Source organism: Salmo salar, chromosome 19 (assembly GCF_965601325.2).
Source record: "Salmo salar chromosome 19, fSalSal1, whole genome shotgun sequence".
Lineage (NCBI taxonomy): Eukaryota > Metazoa > Chordata > Actinopteri > Salmoniformes > Salmonidae > Salmo > Salmo salar.
Genome location: NC_138309.1, coordinates 62,523,353 through 62,539,966, shown reverse-complemented (window position 1 = coordinate 62,539,966; position 16,614 = coordinate 62,523,353). Strand labels below are relative to the sequence as shown.

Below are 16,614 nucleotides of genomic sequence, written 5' to 3'. Positions count from 1 at the left end.
CATTAGTGAGGTCAGGCATTAGTGTAGGTCTGGCTCGCAGTTGGCGTTCCACTTCATCCCAAAGATGTTCGATGGGGTTGAGGTCAGGCTTCTGTGCAGGCCAATCAAGTTCTTCCACACCAATCTCAACAAACCATTTCTGTATGGACCTCGTGTTGTGCACGGGAGCATTATCATGATGAAACAGGAAAGGGCCTTCCCCAAACTGTTGCCACAAAGTTGGAAGCACAGAACCATCTAGAATGTTATTGTATGCTGTAGAGTTAAGCTTTCCCTTCACTGGAACTAAGGGGCCCGAACCATGAACAACAGCCCCAGACCATGATTCATAACTCCAGAGAACACGTTTCAACTGCTCCAGAGTCCAATGGCAACGATCTTTACACCACTCCAGCCGAGTTAATGTGCTGATGTTGCTGCCAGAGGCAGTTTGGAACTCGGTAGGGAGTGTTGCAACCGAGGACAGACAATTTTTACGTTCTTCACGCTTCAGCACTCGGCGGTCCAGTTCTGTGAGCTTGTGTGGCCTACCACTTCGCAGCTAAGCCATTGTTGCTCCTAGATGTTTCCACTTCACGATAACAGCACTTACAGTTGACCGGGGCAGCTCTAGCAGGGCAGAAATTTCGCAAACTGACTTGTTTCAAAACTTCTATGACGGTGCCATGTTGAAAGTCACGGAGCTCTTCAGCAAAGCCATTCTACTGCCAATGTTTGTCTATGGAGATTGCATGGCGGTGTGCTCGATTTTATACACCTGTCAGCAACAGGTGTGGCTGAAATAGCCGAATCCACCAATTTGAAGGGATGTCCACATACTTTTGTATCTATAGTGTACCTTGTGCTGATTTAGTACATGTATTTCACAATACTACTAATGATTAATGTATACATAGTTGATGGTTTACAGCAAGAATATGTCTGCTGCTGTACTCCGCTGAACAACCAGTGTGCTCTGCTGTCACCTAGTGAACACAGGAGAAAACTACAACGTTAATGAGTTTCACTTATACACTTAAATTCATATGCATGCGCTGGATTAAAGCCTAATTCAGTTATTTCAATGGACTGATTTCCTTATATGGACCTAGTAAAATCTTTGAAATTGTTGCATGTTGCGTTTATATTTTTGTTGAGTGTATATTCCATACATTTAATTTAGATTGCTGATATTCCATCTAAATTGATTTTATGCAAAAGTTGATAAAAAAAAACGTATGATACAATTTGATTTACATTTATCAAAAACTCATACAATGACTGTACAAAACATTAGGAACACCTGCTCTTTCCATGACATAGACTGACCAGGTAATCCAGGTGAAAGCTATGATCACTTTTTGATGTCACCTGTTAAGTCCACTTCAATCAAAATAAAATAAATCTTGACTACTTTCTACATTGTAGAATAATAGTGAAGACATCAAAACTATGAAATAACACATATGGAATCATTGTCACGTCCTGACCATAGTATGATGTTATTTTTCTATGGTAGAGTTGGTCAGGGCATGACAGGGGGTGTTTTGTGTTTTTCTATGTTTTCTATGTCTATGTTCTTAGGTTCTAGTTTTTGTTTTACTGTTGGTCGTGTTTGTTGTTTGTATCGTTATTGTTTTATCCCTGCGTGGATTTTGTATGATGAGCTTTTTCTGGAGTAAAGACGTATGTTTTACTCAGTTCGGTGTTCTGCGATTGACTCTAATTCTCATCTCCTATACACGGACACTGACAGAATAACGCACCACCAAAGGACCAAGCAGCGTGATCAGGAATGGACCTGGGAAGACATTCTGGACGGGAAGGGACCTGGGAGTCAGGCTGGGGAGTATTGCCGCCCGAGGGAGGAGATTGAGGCAGCAAAAGCAGAGCGGCGTTATTATGAGGCGCTATATCCACCAAGAGGCAAGTGCGAGAGGCAGCCCCCCCCCCCCCCCCCCCCCCCCAATGGGGGCACACGGGGAGTTTGGCAGAGTCAGGGTGGAGACCTGAGCCAACTCCCCGTGCTTACTGTGGGGAGCGAGTAACAAAGCAAGCACCGTGTTATGTGGTGATACGCAGTGTGTCGCCAGTGCGCATTCACAGGCCGGTGCGATCTGTGCCCGCGCCTCGCATTTAGTAGTGATTTGGATAACTATCGACCCATCTCTAGGCTCCCTTGTCTGGCAAAGATCCTAGAATCTATAGTCAACAAACAGTTACAATCTTTTCTTTCTGCTAACAGTATTCTTAGCACCAATCAATCTGGTTTTAGATCTAAACACAGTACCACATCGGCCACTATGCTTGTTGTAAATGATATTGCAAATGCCTTAGATGATAGAAAGCACTGTGCTGCGTTGTTTGTAGATTTGTCAAAAGCTTTTGACACTGTAGACCATGCTATCCTTTTGAGTAAACTGTCATCTATAGGACTGGGCACTGATGCCTGCCGAGGGTTTTATGACTATCTTAAAGATAGAACTCAGGCCGTCATGGTCGACGGGGTCAAGTCTGACCCCTTACAGTTACTTAAAGGGGTCCCTCAGGGTTCAATAATTGGCCCACTATTGTTCTCACTTTATATAAACAACATTGGTGATGATGTCAGATATTGTAAATTCCATTTATATGCAGATGACACAGTGATGTACTCTATTGCTCCAACAGCGGACCAAGCTTTAATGCAGTTGGAGTCTGATTTTAGGATACTACAGGGGTCTCTTTTACAGCTTAAACTTGTTTTAAACGCTAAGAAAAAAAAATGTCATGTTTTTTTCTAGGTCTAAACTCTCAGTTAGAAACACTTTTGTAATCACTAGCTTGGATGGTACTCAAATCAAACAGGTCTCTGCATATAAATACTTAGGGGTATGGTTAGATGATAGGCTTTCTTTTAAAAAACATGTTACTGAATTAGGAAAAAAGCTCAAATTCAAGATAGGGTTCCTTTACAGAAACAGGGCTTGTCTGTCCTCCGTAAATAGAAAACAAATTGTGCAGGCTATTTTTATGTCCGTTTTAGATTATGGTGATATTATCTATATGCATGCATCGGCAAACACATTAAAACCACTGGATGCTATTTACCATTGTGCACTCAGGTTTATCACGGGTGATAGTTACAAAACTCATCACTATATCCTATATCAACATGTGGGTTGGGCCTCTCTATCTGTGAGGCGAGAGCAACATGCTCTCTTGTTTATTTATAAAGCACTTCTTTTAAAACTACCTCCATATATATCATCATCCATTTCCACTAGATATACAAATTTTAAAACCAGATCACAGATGTGGATTACATTAAAGACTCCTGCGGTCTACACAGAGTTGGGTAGGACTGCCTTCAGTTCCTTTGCACCTTATTTATGGAACAAACTGCAGATCCAACTTAAGTTAGACACTCTGGTGTCCCTTGCCCATTTCAAAAATGTTATGGAGGATTAATATGATGTTGTCTGTGATTGTTTCTGTTGAATTATGTCTTTGTTTGGTATGTTTGAAATGTTCTTGTCTGTATGCCTAAAACTGTACATGTCAACATGTTTACACAGGGCACAGCCGTAAAAGAGATCCAGGTCTCAGTCTGTTTTCCCTGTTAAAATAAAGATTTAAAAAATGTGTCAAGCTAGGTTGAGCATCCAGCCAGAACGGGTTGTGTGAGCTCTACGCTCGAGATCTCCAGTGCGCCTCCACGGCCCAGTATATCCTGTGCCTGCCCCACGTACCCGGCTTCCAGTGAGTCTATCCAGCCTGGTACGCCCTGTGCCTGCTCCTCGCACTTGCCCTGAGGAGCGTGTTACTAGTCTGGCACCTCCTATGCTAGCCCCACGCATCAGGCCTCCAGTGCGCCTGCCCAGTCCGGGGTGTCCTGTTCCTGCTCTCCGCACTCGCCCTGAGGTGCGTGTTACTAGTCTGGCGCCTCCTATGCCAGCCCCACGCATCAGGCCTCCAGTGCGCCTGCCCAGTCCGGGGGGTGTCCTGAACCTGCTCCCCGCACTCACCCTGAGGTGCATGTTACTAGTCTGGCGCCACCTATGCCAGCCCCACGCATCAGGCCTCCAGTGCGCATTTCCAGTCCAGAGCTTCCGGCGACAGTTCCCAGTCCAGAGCTTCCGGCGATTAGATTAGATTGTATCAATACAAATATATTGGGGTCTGGATAAGGCAATGGAGCTTAGATGTAAGAAGCGTGGGTTGTGCGAGAAATTGGTTTTAGGTGCAAGTTTGCTGCCAAGCTGATGTGTAGCAGTAAATTACTGTTTTCTTTATTTACAAGGACATGATATCAGGAGATGTTGCCCTGCATGTCAAGTTTTTTGTTTTAATCTCTTTTAAGGTGCAGGAAGGAAGACAAATCAAATCAAACTTTATTTGTCACATGCGCCGAATACAAAAAGTGTAGACCTTATGAAATGCTTACTTGCAATCCCTTAACCAGCAGTGCAGTTCAAGAAGAGTTAAGAAAATATTTACCAAATAAACTAAAGTAAAAAATAATAAAAAGTAACACAATAATATAATAATAACGAGGCTTTATACAGGGGGTACCGTTACCGAGTCAGTGTGCGGGGGTACAGGTTAGAGGTAATTTCTACATGTAGGTAGGGGTGAAGTGACTATGCATAGATAATAAACAGCGAGTAGCAGCAGTGTACAAAACAAATGGAAGGGGGGGGGTCAATGTAATAGTCCAGTGGCCATTTGATTAATTGTTCAGCAGTCTTATGGCTTGGGGGTAGAAGCTGTTAAGGAGCCTTTTTGTCCTAGACTTGGCGCTCCGGTACCGCTTGCTGTGGAGTAGCAGAGAAAACAGTCTATGACTTGGGTGACTGGAGTCTCTGACAATTTGATGGGCTTAACTCTGACACCGCCTATTATATATACCCTGGATTGCAGGAAGCTTGGCCCCAGTGATGTACTGGGCCATATGCACTACCCTTTGTAGCGCCTTACGGTCGGAGGCCGAGCAGTTGCAATACCAGGTGGTGATCCAACCGGTCAGGATGCTCTTGATGGTGCAGCTGTAGAACCTTTAGAGGATCTGGGGACCCATGCCAGATCTTTTCAGTCTCCTGAGGGGGAAAAGGTTTTGTCATGCCCTCTTCACGACTGTCTTGGTGTGTTTGACCATGATAGATCGTTGGTGATGTGGACACCAAGGAACTTGAAATTCTCGACCCGCTCCACTACAGCCCCGTTGATGTTTATGGGGGACTGTTCGGCCTGCCTTTTCCTGTAGTCCACAATCAGCTACTTTGTCTTGCTCAAATTGAGGGAGAGGTTGATGTCCTGGCACCACACTGCCAGTTCTCTAACCTCCTCCCTACAGGCTGTCTCATCGTTGTCGGTGATCAAGCCTACCACTGTTGTTTCGTCAGCAAACTTAGTGAGGGTGTTGGAGTAGTGTTTGGTCACGCAGTCGTGGGTGAACAGGGAGTACAGGAGGGGACCAAGTACACACCCCTGAGGGATCCCAGTGTTGAGGATCAGCATGGCAGACATGTTGTTGCCTACCCTTATCACCTGGGGGTGGCCCGTCAGGGAGTCCAGGATCCAGTTGCAGAGGGAGGTGTTTAGCCCCAAAGACCTTAGCTTAGTGATGAGCTTCGTGGGCACTATGGTGTTGAATGATTAGCTGTAGTCATTCTCACATACATAGGTGTTTCTTTTGTACAGGTGCGAATTGGAGTGGGTCTAGGGTATCCGAGAGGATGCTGTTGATGTGAGCCATGACCAGCCTTTCAAAGGACTTCATGGCTACCAACGTGAGTGTTACGGGGCTGTAATCATTTAGGCAGGTTAGCTTCGCTTCCTTGGGCACATGGACTATGGTGGTCTGCTTGAAACATGTAGGTATTACAGACTCAGTCAGGGAAAGGTTGAAAATGTTGGTGAAGACACTTGCCAGTTGGTCCGCACATGCTGTGAGTACACGTCCTGGTAATCCATCTGGCCCCGCGACTGTGTGAATGTTGACCTGTTTAAACAGGTCTTGCTCACATCAGCTACCGAGAGCGTTATCACACAGTCATCCAGAACAGCTGGTGCTCTCGTGCATGCTTCAGTGTTGCTTGCCTCAAAGCGAGCATAAAAGGCATTTAGCTCATCTGGTAGGCTCGTGTCACTGGGCAGCTCGTGTCTGGGTTTCCCTTTGTAGTCCGTAATAGTTTAAGACACCTTTTCCTTCAAGGTCTATAGCAAGATAGAGGAAGTGGTTCTTGCAGCTGACTCTCTTCCTGCAGTGGTGGCCTCTATGCAGCAGCAAATCCTTCAGCAGCAGGTTATGAAGGACACGTTTTCCTGCACTGTATGCAGAGGTGAGCGACCCCTGACCTTCTCACTGAATGCCACACTGAAAGCAGTGTATAGGTCACACTGTAATCTTTTGTAATTTGCATTTAATTTAGCTGATAGTCCTTGCTCATCCAACAGGACATGTGTTACACACAGGTTTATCAGCATTAGAGACAACAACTATAGAGAGTACAGTACTTCGCTCCCTGTGGAGCGAGCATAATGCAGCATCAAGCCCTTGTTTTGCCTGATGGTCCTTGGCAACTTTTTTAGCTTCCCCCCCCAATACAGGCTAATGGTCTTTAATCCTTTGTGGTTGAATCAGAATTGCGGTTCAAGTTTAAAGGACATCAACACCATGTTGTCCTGACTCATTTGGTAAAGGCTAGTTAAAAGTAGGCTCAGCACAGTATTCCATTCAGAAATCAGATCATACAGACATAGCATTACTTACATTTGTAAGAATAAATGTATAAATGAATGGGGTGATCACATCAGAGCAAAAGCAAAGTAGCAGTTACTGAAATGATCACACTCAAGGATAAAGTTCTTAACAGAAAGAGCATGGAAAATATACACAAGGGTGTGTCCTCAGTCCCCTCCTGTATTCCCTTATATACCCACGACTGCGTGGCCTCCATCATCAAGTTTGCTGACGACACGACAGTAGTAGGCCTGATCACTAACAATGACAAGATGGCCTACAGGGAGGAGGTAGGCACTCCGACGGCGTGGTGCCAGGTAAACAACCTCTCCCTCAGGAACCTGGCTGGACATGCCCCCATCCTCATCAACGGGGGCCGCCATGGAGACGGTCAATAACTTCAAATTCCTTGGTGTACACATCTCAGAGAAGCTGAAATGGTCTAACCACACAGACACCGTAGTGAAGAAGGCACGACAGCGACTCTTCAAATTCAGGATGCTGAAAAAATGTGCCCTGTCACCGAGGGCCCTCACAGTGTTCTACAGGAGTACCATCGAGAGCATACTGCTGGGCTGCATCACAGCCTGGTACGGCAACTCCACCACTGCGGACCGCAAGGCTCTTCAGAGGGTGATGCATGCAGCCGAACGCACCATTGGGTGCACACTGCCTGACCTACAAAACTGACCAATAGTTTCTACCCTCAGACCATCAGGCTGCTGAGTAACCACCACTAGCCAGCTATCTGCTCCCCCTCCCCCTGCTACTCCCTGTATGGACATTCTTTCTCCTACTGCTCCCCCCTCCCCCCAAATGGTCATGCTGCTGCTCCCCTTATGGTCATCCCACCCCCTCAAGTCTTTACTCTGCCTCCACCCATATGGACATTTATTTATTCATCACTGCCACAGTTGCTATTATGTATATAGTGCTATTTATATCGTTTTTTTATTACCATTTTCATTATTTTATTTCACTTAGTCCTGCATGTCGGTGCTCGAAGCTTAAAGATTTTCACTGTACCCTGAAATCACACCTGTACACGTGACTATGAATCACTCTAAGAAGTGGTGGATCTGTTCTATGTGCACTATTTCTATGCGTCCCAAGGTGATGGAGTCAAGGTGAGTGTCATTATGCGCGTAACGCTGGTGACAGGTGTGCGCCATAACGATCAGTCTGGTGACCTAGAGGCTGGAGAGGGAGCACAGGTGACAGTATTCTGTTGCAGACCCTTTACGCCCCTCTACGCCCACACCGTCTCTGTTCATTAATTCAATCTTGTGACGACGTAAGAAAAATTAGTACGGATAATGATTCAACAAACCGTACGCGGATCAAATACTTAACTTTTGAGTACTTTAATACACATATACAGTAAGTGAATTTGTCCCAATACTTTTGGTCCCCTAAAATGGACGGAAATACAGTACAAATTAAAGTTGACAGTTTGCATGTCACATTCGTCGTAAGGAGTGGACCAAAATGCAGCGGGAATGTGTATGCTCATTTTCTTTAATGACGAAGAAACTAAACAAACACTTAATACAAAAAAGAACGACAGACACCAGTCCTGTGAGGCACACAGCTACACACAGAACAACGACCCACCAATCCCAATGAAAACACACCCCTCTTAAATAGGACCTTCAATTAGAGGCAACAAGGAACAGCTGCCTCCAATTGAAGGTCAACCCAATAAACTACATAGAAATAGAAAACTAGAACAAACATAGAAATAGACTAACATAGAACATTGCCCAACAAACCCCGAAACACTCTAAACAAACACCCCCTGCCACGCCCTGACCAAACTACAATAACAAACAACCCCTTTTACTGGTCAGGACGTGACACTGCACTTTAACCTCATAGTCATTGTATAATTTCAAATCCAAAGTGCTGGAGTACAGAGCCAAAACAAACAAAAAAATGTCACTGTCCGAAATACTTTTGAAACTCACTTATTTGGGAAATTACATTTACAGCGATGCCCTCTTACCTCACTCCAACTCAGATAACATTTATACAATACTGAAGTGTCCATGAAAATCACACTGCTTGTAATACATTTAAACAGCATTTTGCATATGGTGTCTGTAATAAATCTTCTTGGGTGTTGACTACTTACAGTATGTGTTGAAGAGTTACAGATTCCGTGATAGAAATGAAAAGGTTACCGTGAATGCAGTTTCCTCTAAAGCGGGAACATTCCCTTTCAATGACGCTGTAAAGCTGAACTTCCGCAATGTGGATTGAAGAGCCCTTACACTTTTACCTTTAGTCAGGTGATATCAATGAACTCCTCCCTCTCCCTTTTCTCTGCATGTCGGAAATAGCACTATGGTACATGAAAGCTGTTATGAGCTAAAGCCCATTCACTTACTCTACAGCATCTATTAATAAATTGAGTACAAGTTCTTCTTAAGAAAAGTATGCATCATGTTCACATCAGTGACAGTACTAACTAAATCACCTTTGCACAGCTGGACCTGTATGCGTCAGAAACAAAATGAGACCTCAAGACAATTTAATTTCATAATACATTTTATTATCCAAAGACAAGGCTGACGTGGCTCACGTGATAACATCCTTTTTTAGATTTAAGTTCGTTCCTCATACACATCTAGAGAGTATGACACATTAGTGCAACTCTGATCAAAACAAAAGTTTACTGAACAACAATAAACAAATGTACAGATAATTTTTTACATCTTAAAATGGTACAAGGCCATATTCACAATGTGATATATGTACCTGTAGAATATATTCTGTATGGGTAACACATGATTAAATGGGTATACATGAGAACTTACCATATGACATTATTTAACCAGGCAAGTCAGTTAAGAACAAATGCTTAATTACAATGACGGCCTAAGAACTGGGGCAGAACGACAGATTTGTACATTGTCAGCTTGGGGATTCGATCTAGCAACCTTTCAGTTACTGGCCCAACGCTCTAACCACTAGGCTACCTGCCGCCCCTTCATGAACGTTGAATTTACACCTGTGCTCAGGATTCTTCTCCTAACTTTTTGCTGATAATCTTGTGTTAGTCTTAGGTTAATGATATGTTTCTGTAAAAGTTATAAAGAAACGATGACTATACAGACCATTCACCCAAAATACTGTTTGATATACACTGAGTGTACAAAACATTAGGAACACCTGCTATTTCCATGACATAGACTGACCAGGTAAATCCAAGTGAAAGCTATGATCCCTTATTGATGTCACTTGATAAATCAACTTCAATCAGTGTAGATGAAGGGGAGGAAACAGGTTAAAGAATGATTTTTAAGTCTTGAGACATAGATTGTGTATGTGTGCCATTCAGAGGGTGAATGGGCAAGACAAAAGATTTAAGTGCCTTTGAACGGGGTATGGTAGTAGGTGTCAGGCCCACCAGTTTGAGTGTGTCAAGAACTGCTACGCTGCTGGGTTTTTCATGCTCAACAGTGTTTGTATCAAGAATGGTCCACCACCCAAAGGACATCCAGCCAACTTGACACAACCGTGGGAAGCATTGGAGTCAACATGGGCCAGCATTCCTGTAGACCGCTTTCGACAACTTGTGAGTCCATGCCTCGTTCTTGTTATTTTATTGTATTACTTTTTATAATTTTTTACTTTAGTTTATTTGGTAAATATTTTCTTAACACTTCTTGAACTGCGCTGTTGGTTAAAGGCTTGTAAGTAAGCATTTCACAGTAAGGTCTACACTTGTGTTCGGCACATGTGACAAAAAGTTTGATTTGATATCGTATATAAGTGCAATTGTTTTGTTAGACTATAGGCCTACTTTATTTTTCATACTTAAGAGACAAAATGTGTGACACCAAGCAAGAGGCTTTCAGAGAGCTGGATATGGAGCCCAGGGGACCCTAAAACATTTAAGTGAAATCTGTGTTTCTCCAAATTTGTATACCGTATAGGTGATATGACACATTTGAATGGGTCAATAAAAAAACATTACAAAATGTACTACTAGTACACGTAGGTTGTTGGTAGGGTGAATTACCTTTGGCTGTATGTTCAGACCCCTCCAAATCGTACCGACTGCTTCTTTATTGCGAGGACAGTCCAGTAGTCCCTGGTTCTCATGAAACAGACAGTCCACTGTTATCATATCATCTCTGGTCACCAGTCTGCTACTGTCGGGTACTGTGCAGTCTGGGTTGAAGGAATGATGCAGCACCACCAAAACAACACGTTTACCAGCTGTATAGAGAGTGACCAAAAAAATGTTTAGCATAAGAAAAAGCTAACAAATAAAACATTCAGGTAATTAGCATCTTGCTAGATACAAAGGTCAACACTGACATGGATTTGATATAAAACATTTCAGATATATAATATATGTCAATAACTTTCCTTCGTTACTTGGGATCTCCTGCAGTGCTGCTTCAATATCAGTCCCAACACGACTGACGATAGGACAGAAAGTTATGATGACATCACTCTTCTCCGGGGTCCACACTTCAGTAAAGTCTCGTTGCATGGTGAGTTGTTTCAAAAAGTCCTTATGAGAACCCAAGGTATTGCCACAGACAACAGTGAAGAATGTTATCATCCTTGGATTACCTGCAGGAGGATATTAAAGAGGGAACCTTTATTGTTAATTCCGTGACCTTAACCATTAGTGCAGCTGCATTATGTAAAAAGGTGGCGTATCAGCTCGGCTACTTTTTGTAACAGCTTACAACTTTAGAACTGACGGATTTTGATGAAATGTCAGACCAGAACATCTAAGCAAGAAAAACAACCAATGCCATCTGAGAAAGTAACATGTTGACTTACTATGAACACTGGACTTGCCTGCATAAAAAAAAGTTTGAAATCATTACTACACACATCATTAGGTTACTTCCCCCCCTTTATTTAACTAGGCAAGTCAGTTAAGAACAACTTCTTATTTACAATGACGGCCTAGGAACAGTGGATTAACTGCCTTGTTCAGGGGCAGAACGACAGATTTTTACCTTGTCAGCTCGGGGATTCAATCTAGCAAACTTTCGGTTACTGGCCCAACACTCTAACCACTAGGCTACCTGCCGCCCCTACTTAGTAGTATGGTTTTTGTTATATTTTCTCCTTCCCATTAAAAAAGGTCTATTAAAATTATTTTTGGAAATTGAAAGTAAGACTTCTTGGGCTCTATTTTACTCACGCTCATTTGTAATTTCGACCTGTTAAAGCTGGCACTCTTCTGTTTTCAAACCCTAGCGCCAGGATTGTTAATTTACCTGTTTTATATGAACTCGCTTGCGCTGAGGTGTGAGTGGTGGCAATATGTGTTATTAAAAATGTGCGCTAAAGTGCCAATTTCAGGCAGTGCTGGTGGGGATATTTAAGACCAACCAAAACCTGGTCTATTATGGTATGGATTTTGACAGCGGAAGCGCAGCCTATCCAGCTGTGACGTACAGTGACTATTTGCCCATGGAACAAGAGGGATGTGCATTTTGTACCAGTAAACCTCTTATTTAGAAACATTAAAAAATGATTATTTTTAATAAAACATTTATTAAAAACCAAGCATAACCTCCCCTCTTCTCAATGAAGGCTATTTATTTTGTCTTGCCCAATGCATTCACCAACTAGTCACGACTATCATAAAGGGTTTGGCTCATCAGACCGCTTTAAAATAAATCTTAAATCACCAAAGTTTTATTAGAAGATCAAGTTTGGGAGCATCCCCTTTTATCTATCTAGGAGGGTATTGTACATTACTTTAGCCAGCTCCTGTTATTATTTTGGATGTGTGAAAACCCCTCCATGTAGGCTATATGCTCATCATGGAAGAAGAGATGATCTGGTGACACTCATATTTACAAACAATTGTGTTATTTTCCTGTAACAGTTGCTTGTATTCCGTTTCGTTTGTCAAGAAGCCGATCCATAAAAGGTTTCTAAAATGGTCTACTAGTGAGGCTTTTGTATTATTCACAATTCACACACTGTAGTTCGTCCATCAGTGCAGGATACTCTGTTCGGTTTGTATCCATCCCCATTTCCAAAGAGCGCCTCTTGTCCGGCTACAAAAGACACACTCCTCCAAATATATTAAAGTTATTCCGTCCTATAACACAATATCATTGGTAGGCCTAGGCTATATCTAGCCCATTCAGATGCTAACTACCTTTAGCGCCTATTGATGATAGAATCATCTGGGTCGGGTGAGTTTTGTTAAAGGACTGGTTGCATGATATATATTCCACAAATCTAATGTAGATTGCTGATATTCCATTTAAAGGAGTGTACAAAACATAGACTGATCAAGTGAATCCAGGAGAAACCTATGATCCCTTATTGATCCCACCTGTTAAATCCACTTCAGTCAGTGTAGATTAAGTGGAGGAGACAGGTTAAAAATCAGGATTGTTAAGCCTTGAGACATGGATCGTGAGCTAGGGTTTTGCTAACATGATTGCGGTGGCTGGAGCAAGGTCGTAAGTGTTCAGTTGAGCAGGTATGGTCGTGAAGGAAACATGGAGAGGTCAGAGATAGCCAGACTTGACACAGAAGGTTGGGTTTTAGAGAAACGCCATCAGTCCGTGCTCTGCAAGCAATGCAGCGGATGAAGACGCGACAAGAGCGTGGTGAACTGAGATGTGATTATAGACAGCGAGGAAGGAGAAGCGCCGAATGTAGTGCGAAGATGTGTGTTGAGGAAGAATAGTGTCAGACATGATAAAGAAGAATCTGCACCAATAGGAATGACATCTGTGGAGAAAGTGGACCCTTGCCTTTTGGTGGATCCATTTGTGGTTTCAGGGTGGGTGAGAAAGGAGTTGAGGGCAGTTTAATCAGTGAAGGTAACATGTGGTGGACTTGTGATATTTGTTTGTGTTTCTTCTGACCAGAGGGAGCAGGCACACAGCGTCACGCAACCTGGGTCAAGATCTGTTTCTTGCTTTGCTTTTAGGAACAGGGCACCATTCAATTATTTCTGGGGTAGCGTTAAGTGTGGAGGTGGTGCAATTGAAGTTGAAAATTCCTGGTGTTTGTGACGCCCGTCGTTTGGTGCGACGCAGAACCGGTGGGGAGCATGGTAAAACAGTGGGGTCATTGTCAGTCCTTTTGAGTCAGAGTCTCTACCAGACCTAGTCATGTTAGGATATATCAGTTATCCTGCTTTTGTGCAGAATCCACTGCACTGTTTCAGGTGCAACGTTTATGGTCATGTTTCAGCAGTGTGGGAGGGAGATTCCAAGATGTGGGAAGTGTGCAGGAGGGCATGGGACAGAGGATTGTGTCGTTTCGGTGGATAAAGTTGTGTGTGTCAACTGTAGGGGTGCTCATGCTGCTGGGGATCGAAGTGTCCGGTGTGAGATGGGCAGGTTGAAGTGGCCAGAGTCAGAGTAGTGCTGAGTGTGTCGTATGCTGATGCAGTGAAGAAAGTGGAGGAGGATGGGTCAAGGGTGATGGATCCTGAGAGGACCCCAGTGAGCAGTATATTTGTGTCAGCACAGAGGGATAGGGCAACGAGTGAGAAATGCTTCAGTAAGGATGGCTTCTTAGCATTCATAGCAATGGCTATTAACTGTACCGCAGAAATGGAACGTAAATCACAGAGAATAGATGTTATGGTGGCTGATGCAGAGAAGTATTTGGGTATACGAGATTAAACTTCAGAAGAGTTATAGGGTGTGTTGAGGGGTGATGTCCTGTCTTTCCAGGCCATTGGCATGGTACGGAGTAGATAAGGTCAAAGTAGTGGAATGGGGTAGTGGGGTTTTAATGAGTGTAGGTGGCTGCTGCAGAGCTGTACCTGGGTGTATGAGATTTGTGGTATATAGGTGTAGGGTTAGTTGGTGGCGCAATTTCTTTCCTTTTAGGAACAGGAATAATGAAGAGAATTTAATGTAGGTAGGTTGTGACTGGCCTCACACTTTAGTACAGTAGGTTGCAGTGTAGGCACCTTTAAGTGGATAGGGGGCAGTATTTTCACGGCCGGATAAAAAACGTACCCAATTTAATCTGGTTACTACTGTTGCCCAGAAACTAGAATATGCATATAATTAGTAGATTTGGATAGAAAACACTCTAAAGTTTCTAAAACTGTTTGAATGGTGTCTGTGAGTATAACAGAACTCATATGGCAGGCAAAAACCTGAGAAGATTCCATGCAGGAAGTGGCCTGTCTGACAATTTGTAGTCCTTCTGTTGCATCTCTATCGAAATTACAGCATCTGAGCTGTTACGTGACACTTTCTAAGGCTTCCATTGGCTCTCTAAAGCCTTCAGAAAGTGGAATGACGCGTCCCGTGTCTCTGGGCAGATAACAGGAGCAGAGTTTAAGTGGTCTGCCTGAGGACAGAGAGACTGGAGATACGCGTTCACGAGACCTTGCCATTTTTTTCTTTGCCTCTTCGAATGAATACAACGTTGTCCGGTTGGAATATTATCGCTATTTAACGAGAAAAATAGCATAAAAATTGATGTTAAACAGCGTTTGACAAGCTTCTAAGTACGGTAATGGAATATTTTGAATTTTTTGGTCACGAAATGCGCTCGCGCGTTACCCTTTGGATAGTGACCTGAACGCACGAACAAAACGGAGGGATTTGGATATAACTATGGATTATTTGGAACCAAAATAACATTTGTTGTTGAAGTAGAAGTCCTGGGAGTGCATTCTGACGAAGAACAGCAAAGGTAATCCAATTTTTCTAATAGTAATTCTGAGTTTAGGTTGCCCCGACGTTGGCGGGTGTCTGAATAGCTAGCCTGTGATGGCCGAGCTATGTACTCAGAATATTGCAAAATGTGCTTTCGCCGAAAAGCTATTTTAAAATCTGGCATAGCGGTTGCATAAAGGAGTTCTGTATCTATAATTCTTAAAATAATTGTTATGTATTTTGTCAACGTTTATGATAAGTAATTTCGTAAATTCTCCGGAAGTTTTCAGTGGGTATGCTAGTTCTGAACATCACATGCTAATGTAAAAAGCTGGTTTTTGATATAAATATGAACTTCATTGAACAAAACATGCATGTATTGTATAACATAATGTCCTAGGAGTGTCATCTGATGAATATCAAAGGTTAGTGCTGCATTTAGCTGTGGTTTGGGTTTTTGTGACATATATGCTTGCTTTGAAAATGGCTGTGTGACTATTTTTGGCTGGGTACTCTCCTGACATAATCTAATGTTTTGCTTTCGCTGTAAAGCCTTTTTGAAATCGGACAATGTGGTTGGATTAACAAGAGTCTTATCTTTCAAATGGTGTAAAACAGTCATATGTTTGAGAAATTGAAGTTATAGCATTTTTAAGGTTTTTGTATTTCGCGCCACGCTCTACCATTGTGTCCTCAACAGGTTTTAAGTTGTATTTACGATCCGCCAAAGAAGAACCATTCAGAGGATGAATGGCCAAGACAAAAGATTTAAGTCCCTTTGAACAGGGTATGGTAGTTGGTGCCAGGTGCTCCGGTTTGAGTGTGTCAGGAACTGCAAAGCTGCTGGGTTTTTCACGCTCAACAGTTTCCCGTGTGTATCAACAACGGTCCACCACCCAAAGGACATCCAGCTAACTTGACACTGTGGGAAGCATTGGAGTCAACATAGGCAAGCATCCCTGTTGTCCATGCCCTGACAAATTGAGGCTATTCTGAGGGGAAAAGGGGTTGGAACTCAATATTACGAAGGTGTTCCTAATGTTTTGTACCTTCAATATATTTATTGCCTGATGGTGGCAGTGCACTGTTTACCGGCAGGCATGTTTGGTCAAAATGCAAGAATTGTCACAGCTGTCGTCATGGAGATAAGAAGACCAAGGTGCAGCGGAGTTAGTGTTCGTCATATTTACTCAAACTGAACACTATACAATTTAACAAACAAGAATAACTGACAGCCAACACAGTCCTGTCAGGTGCAAACACAATGACAAGAACAATTAC

At 43.0% G+C, this 16,614-nt stretch overlaps 1 protein-coding gene across 3 annotated transcripts in view; it reads right to left on the bottom strand.

Annotated features, from left to right (window-relative positions):
* lrrc4bb (leucine rich repeat containing 4Bb) overlaps nt 1-16,614 on the bottom strand; it is a 42,195-nt gene that overhangs the window by 18,956 nt on the left and 6,625 nt on the right. The window contains exon 2 of one of the 3 annotated variants that reach the window (XM_014158840.2): nt 10,731-11,293. The gene's annotated coding sequence lies outside the window, so the exon portion shown is untranslated. Of the gene's footprint in view, nt 1-8,837; nt 9,106-10,730; nt 11,294-16,614 lie in introns of those variants that run through there. The other 2 variants (XM_045702556.2, XM_014158841.3) reach the window with 2 other exon arrangements.